Here is a 7,721-nt window from a genome sequence, read left to right as displayed (position 1 = left end):
TTATTGTATTCAGGCCTGGAAGTTAATGATTTAAGGCAGAGATTGGTAGTGGAGAAGGACCCAAGTCCTCGCTGAGTCTTTCCTCTGCCCTCTTGTTTCAGCTCTGTACAAATATAGTGTCACAAACATCGTAACTACTGAGACTTTTTGTAGAGTAGTAATTATTTTACTTATGCTGAGCCCATTCATTAACCCACTCCAATAATTTATTTACTGCTTTCATTTCTTTGAGACTTCACAGGCTGCACAATAATTAAATAAAACATTAACTTATACACTTGTACATAAGTTGCTCAGACAGAATTATTACATCATTTCTTGAAACTTGCTGTTTTGTCTGGGTAATTACAGGGATTCAGTGTCACACGTAAAATCTTATAATATTACATTATTAAATCAAAGTGTTAAAAATATGAGCCACTAGCCAGTAAATTACATACATGTATAACTTTATGGAAATGAATTTGTATTTCTCAGTGCTGTAGCTTTAGTAATATCCCACTGAGAGAGTCAACTGACATCATTAAAGTAAAAGAAAAAAAATACCACATTTTCTAAAGCTTGACCTGTCAGCCAAAAACCTCTAAGTCTGCAGCTGAGGTTGGTTTATCGATCCTTTAAAAAAAATCTAATTACACTCATTTAACCGCTGGAAACAGATCCACAAGGTAAGAACAGAAGCTCATGTCTGATGACAGGAGGAACACGGGTTCTTTCCTCTGTTTTGTCTGAAGGTGAGGGTCTGTTTCTGCACTCTTCAGGATCTGAGGCTGTTTGAATGGATCCAGGCTGACTGATGACGCAGGGAGACGGCGCAGAGCAGCAGCCTGACATCATGAGCTGTAACATGAGGATAACTCTATATACCCTATAAACATTGGGGTTTCATGGGAAAGGCTGGGAGGGTTAATGTAGCACTAACATCCCCATTGCTTTAAGGAAATCCAGCTCACCACAGCACCGAGGGCCTTCACACCACAGCAGGTAGCCATCCAGGAGTCTGTCCTTTCAAAGACAACCTCTGAGCTGATGAAATGATAATAAGGCTGCCAGGTGCCAAAAGCTCCCTCCCTGCCTTCCCTTTACAGAGGTCGTAGGTGCCTGTTTTTCTCACACTGGAATCCTTAGACTAAATAACAGGCAGAACAATAGACACCTGGAGGCAAACTGCTCTGATGCGCACACTGAATGTAGAAGTTCAAATGAAAGTCGCAGGATCAGGTGTCTGCAGCAGCACTCGATTTCAATGTTGAAATGCAAAGAAAAGTCCAAATATGAAGCGCATGTTTTCCTGCTTTACTTTGAGATTACAGTTCTTGTTGTTTTTGTATATTTTCTGAAAGTGGTTTTTTGCTTTATTTTGTACAAACCGGTGTTCCCTCTTTTCAAATCCTTCACTTCCTGTTTTCTATTCTTGTCTGCCCTTCTAATTTTCTGTCTTAACTCATGTATGTTCACACTTTCACCCTATTAAGAACTGCTACATGAAATACTTTCATTTTTCTTCTAGTTTTGTATTACATTGTAATAGTTATTTTACAGTAAAATAATTTTGTAAATGTGTGAAAATTGCAAATTGCTAACACAGTTCAGTAGTTAGCATGACAGCTGCAACCAAACTTTGCAAACATTTCTAATGAGTGCACATTTGGTCATGTTCTAATTAAGACAAAACTACATTATCAAAATTGAGATTCTTGTACTTATGTTCTCTATGTTAGAGCATATGCACCAGAACTGAGACACACTGTGTATTTCTGTGCCAACAGACAAACACGTGACGTGTTCATGAGTCAGGTGTTTCGCTATTCCTTGTCTTATGTTAGTCTTCTTCTGTGTTTTGAACCTCGCTAATTATCATTAAAAAACTGATATTTTGGACTTGTACCTTGGTTATGTTTGAACCCTAAAAAGTGGTGACCAACATTTGCTATAGTTTCCAGATAAACAACACATTTAATGTTTTTTTAAAGTGGGAAGCAGGCTTGTTTGCCCTTATTTGGTGGATGTGTCTAAAGTGTTAGACTATTAGGAGTGATTTTGCTTCTATTAAATCTATTATATGCCTCTATAAAAAAAAGAAGTGCACATGTAGAATGACGTGCTGTAGGTGCAATGCTTGCATAACCTAACATTGAACTCACTAAGCTACATTTTCCAATTAAAAGATATTTTTCCATGTTTTCTCAAAGCTGAATGCAATCCTTTTTCCGAGGAATCTCAACATGAATTTAACCACCATGGTTTGCTGGGACGGAGGGCAGTGCTGACACAATCTAAACCTGCAGGCCAGTTTGTCAGAGCAGATTTAGCTGTCACTGAATGCCAGAAGACAGAAGAGTCATCTCTGCTAAAAAGCAGTTTTAATGAGTATCTGTCCCGGCTGATGACTGCCACAAAGATGTCTGTGTAATGCCAATCTGATGCGCTGAGGAGTCTCAACACTCTATCTATAGCTATTTTTTCTACTGTCTGTTGTGGTGTTTGATTGAAGTGAATGTGAAACAGTTAATCGGAAAGAAAATGGCTTGCATTGCTGTACGCTGATCCTTCTGCACACCTAAGAGACAAATGTATCTGTGGTTGTTGGACTTGTATAAAATGACTGAAATTTTGAGCTTAATCTTAAGAAATAAAGGCTTTCTTCAGAATTTCTGTGGCAAGTGAAAATGTCACATCAGATGAAAAATGAACTTTATGGCATTTATGTATGCTGGTTGGCAGAAAGAGCCTTAAGCAACCAACACAGGATCCAATTTGATCCAACATTTGACAGTCAAAAAAGGTGCAAGTGCTGATTTTGAGTTTAGATTATTTGTATTGATTTATATATCGCTCTGCAGTTGTTGCAAAAAAAAATGCAGAAAATGTAAAAATTTATTAGGTGAAGTTGGTGAAGGTGAAGGTCAAGCAAGTTACCTGAAGTATAGAGACCTCACTAAGAATTTGGGGGCTGGCGAGGTAATTTCAGGCTTAAGTTAAGGGATTTAATTGCTGTTTCAAGAGCAAATCCTGTTTGTGATGCATGACCAGTATGTAGAAAAGCACTACCTACTGACCAATGGAAAAGTCTTTTAAGATGCTGCGGAGCTTGATGTGTAGGTAGTGGGAGTACGCATCTAAGTTTTGATCTTGTTAGAGGTTACTGGTTTGAATTATGCCAATTGAAGAAAAAAAATTAAGGTTTTTATATAATGAGGAGTAAGACTTGAATCTTCCATAGAAAGCACTGATGTGTGTTTCAGGCTCTGATCTTGCAGCTTGTTGTGCTGATGCGTCAGCTGTAAACAGATTTTGTGTGGAGATCCAGAGGGAGATGGAAACATCCTGTCAGCCCTTGGCTCGCTAAGTCAGGAGCCATGTTCTGGATGACGCTCCGACTGAAAAAACAAGAGCTCAGATCAGTCAGAGCGAAGCAGAATGTGAGAGATACAGAGGAGGACTGAAGGCATCTGGTGGGTATCATGACGCCGTGTCACATCAAGTATTCTGCAGTGCCTCTGTGCCAGTTGGGCTTATGAACTGGAGTGGAACATGTCCTGGAGGACAGATACTCGCCTGCTTAGAAGATGAAGAGTACGAAGAAAAGCACAGACACAGATAATTTTATTTTAGCCCATTTTCAAACTTCAACAGGGCTGTAGTATCATTTTAATTATAAAAAAATTGTTACTTTTTCTTTGCTCTTTAAAAACACACTTAATCCCCGTACAGTTGGTTAATATAAATGCTGTGTGATACTCAGTTTTTCACAGTTTAGGTCATCATTTAACAATTACACCTTACATTTTCCTAACAGAGGCACTGATCTGGTGATACTTTTTTATCTGCTTATTAACTACTTGTTGTTGTTATCAGCTTTATAAAGGAGCAAATTCTCTTCTTTGTGTCCCTGTTAAATGAAGAAAATAATTTTAAATCCTTCTTTGCACATACAAAGTCCTGAATGTTTAAGCCCTGTCACATTTTAAAGTACTCGCCACATCATACTATTCCAAAAGGACATTTTGCTCTGAGACTGCAGGCTTACATGTGGTGCCTAGAGTTTCTAAAAATAGAAAGAGAGGCAGAGACTTCAGTTATCAGACTCCTCTCCTGTGAACCAGCTTCCAATTTGGGGTCAGAATTTCCTTTCTTGTACAGCTTACAGTTAGCCTGGTTCTTACTGAACTTTCCCATATAGGTGCATAAATAGGTTGAGACTGCTGGGGAACCTCCCATGAAGCACTGAGCACTTTTCCTCTATTCCGCTCTTTTCATGTATTTACATGCATGTCATAAATTTTTTTGTTTTCTTTCCTCTAGTTTTTGTTTTGTCTTTGGTCTCTTTATGCTCCTTTTTCTCTTCTCTTTCCCTTTATTGCCAAACCTGCCCCTGTCCCTCCCCGAGCCTGGTTCTTATGTAGGTCTCTCCTGTTAAAAGGAATCTGATTTTTAGGGTTTTCTCTCTAACATTATAGGTTTTTGCTATTGCTAGATTATTGCCATATAAATGAGATTGAACTGAATGGACATACTATGTACATGTATATAAATTGCAGACCGGCTTTTCAAGTTTCAGTTTCCAGGCTGAGAAATCCACACCTTTAATTTTGATAATGAAAACAGATTTTCAGTTGCTGGTTATTGTGACGTTACTGTGTGACCCACTGAATTCCTCATCTGTACTGGACTTTGCCTCGTCAGTGCTTCAGTGTCTGTTACCTGACCTTGGCAGGTGCACCTGCTGTAAGCTAATCCATCGCCCCGAAGTGGAGATCAATGCGGATCTCCACATCAAAGTTACACCGAAAGCCTGTTTGTCTTATTGAGCGATGCCATTAAACGGCCAGTGAGAGGAGGATGGAGAGAGGCAGCGTTTGAGTGTGGAGTCATGTGTCCGTCCTTTCACTGAGGATTAAATAGCTTCATGTTCACAGTTTAATGTAGTCAAAATGGAAGCAACTAACTCAGCTTTGACCCCAGTGGCACTAACAAACAGTCTGTTAAGACAGCAAATTTGGACCACTTTAAAGTTTCCTTATGTTGTAAGTAGATACAATTTTGGAACTTTATTGAAAATCTTTTTCCTGATCCTGTAATGTTCATGTAGAAACATCAAATTCAAGATGAATCTCATCCGCTGTGGAGTTGAGCTATATGAATAATCTGACCTCCAGTGGTGGGTGTGTCATCCCCCTCATCACCAGTCTCCACTGCAGTGTCAGTGGGATACAGGAGATCCTCAGTGTTCTTTCCACCACTCGACTATATCCTCAGTTGAAGTCAGCAATGCCCCGTCCACTCTCTACACAATGAATCTGAGTTTGCTCAGCTGTAGACTGTAAAATATTTTTCTTATCAGTTTTGTGGTTAGCATAGCAAAATCTGAAGCTGCCTTTTTTATGTCAGCGCTTGACAATTAAGTCAACTCAGTGAGATTCAACTGAGGGCTCCAGCTGTGAGAAACAAATATGAGGACTCTCCATCTGTGTCGTATTAGTACCTTAGTGCCTCTGGTGAGGTCCAATTACACACTGGGTCATGGCATTAGTTAGAGAGATCTGTCTCTCCCAATTGATTTGTTAGCAAGCAGTGTTACTGTAAATAAGAAGTGTGGTTTAGCCCTAAGAATAACAATTTTCCTGAATAGATTTAAGTGCTTAAACCTAATTAAACCAAATACCATAGACAGTAAAAACTGAATAAAAAGAATCAACATATTCCAAAACATAAATGTATCAATGGGGCAAAACCTGCACCTTATGCCAACATCACCCCGTCTGTCTAACGTGAAACATGTAAGTAAAACTGGATCATTATCTCTCAGCAGACAGGCAAGAACACTTAAATGAGGCCTTGAATATGGTTATACACTGAAATGTTAGCTCTGTGACGAAAAATAATAAAAATGTTTTGCAATATTTTCAAAAAAAGAAAAGAAAAACCCAACAACACCCCCCACTAATGAGTTAGAAGCATGATTTTAAGAAGCATACTAGCATGATCCGAGCCTATTTTGGTGTATAAAAGTCTATAGGCAATTTACAACTTTAAACTCAACATCTGTTCTCTGGCCTGAAACAGCCTAATAAAAGACACAGTTTGTCACTGTGCTGTCACTGTTCCAGCTTTGACCCGAGCATCTTCATTTTTTGCTGCTCGGAGCAGAGGCTTCCTCAGGGAGCGGCTGCATGCTGAAAGAAAGAAGCACTGCAAGACCGCAGGAGGAGGAGAAAAGACGAAAAATAACCTCTAACATCTCAACTCCATTAATATTACACGCTCGTGTCTGTACAATACAGTGGAATCTCAGCCTGCTTTATCCTCTAAATAATTCACGCAATAAAATCTTTTCTTTCTATAAAGCCCTTAAACTCATCTCTTCTTGGTGCCGCTCCAAGTGTAGCAGTGGACGGGAAAAAAGAGACTGTGGCAGACTGCGAACAAAGAGTAACGCAGAAGAAACAAAAACTTATATTTATTTGGAACAAAGACAGACATACTCCAAATCTGAGCTTTGTTGCTTCCTTCCTGACTAAATCTTTTTGATATATCTTTATCTACAAAATTAGGAAAATCAAAAAGTTGAATTGTTTATCTATATCTATTTTGGAGGAATTTTAACCTGTTGGGTCATTTTAAAGATAAAAACAAACAACTCTTCATTAAATAAATTGTAATTTTTCTCTACAGTAAGTCAAAGTTTATAATTATGTTGTCTGTGAAAACACAAAAAAGGTGTGAATGTTTTATGAACAAGACAGGAATTTAAGAAATCACTTTTAAATTAGAAAACAAACATAAACTAAAACATCTTTCAGTTTTTGTCAATTTGTAGCTCATTAAAAATTCCTTGGACACAAGATCACCTAAGAACAACAAGTTCAGCTCTAATATGGGTGTTTTGTCCCTTGAAGAGCGAATATGAAGAGCAAAAGAAAGAGAATTAGACTTGATGCAGACAAAAATTAATTCAAGTTAAGCTAAGTTAAAGTTTTTATGTGACAGTCTAGGCATAATAGCTGCAGGTATGTGATCAGACAATGGATGATGTTTGGATCAAAATCAGTACTCTTTGTTGTCATCAGAAACAACACTGACACTGTTCTTTTTGGAGGTGATATTTATTTTACGAGTTATTTTTAGCTGTCTCATAGCCAAGTTATGCCTTCTTAACAACTGTACACTTTTTTCTACATTTAACAAAGAAAATTGCATTAAAAGCTAAAGTTTAGCTTTAGTAGGGGCCTGATTGCTTTAAGTGACAGATGGAATCTGACTAAGGCAGCTGTAAACATCTGTTAGACTTCACCTCAGCTTCAGTTGCACAGATGCAGCCTGCTAGCAAGGCTTGTGTTAGCTAATTAATTAGCTTTCCACCCTCTTTAAATATGGCTTCCGTTTCCATAAAACCAAGTCCAGAAAATTCCAGAGACCTGTGGGTGATAAAATGGAGAGTCTATGCTGTTAACTAACACAAAATAATAACATAATTTAGAGTAAAACCCCTTCACAGTTCAGATCTGTTCGTGTGTTTTAATTTAAGATAACTGGTGACTTTTAAGCTTTAAGCTGCTGACTTTAAAACGGAAAAAACACTCTCAGTATCCTATAATTGTATATATTTATTTGTATATATAATTGTGCATCGCACACAATTTTATATATGTTAAGAAAATTAGTGAGTTTAGAAGAACTGTTTTTTTCATTTAGGTCATTTAGTGTCGAATATTTATATA

This window comes from Pelmatolapia mariae, linkage group LG12 (genome assembly GCF_036321145.2).
Source record: "Pelmatolapia mariae isolate MD_Pm_ZW linkage group LG12, Pm_UMD_F_2, whole genome shotgun sequence".
NCBI lineage: Eukaryota > Metazoa > Chordata > Actinopteri > Cichliformes > Cichlidae > Pelmatolapia > Pelmatolapia mariae.
Note: the sequence above shows the minus strand (reverse complement) of the source record.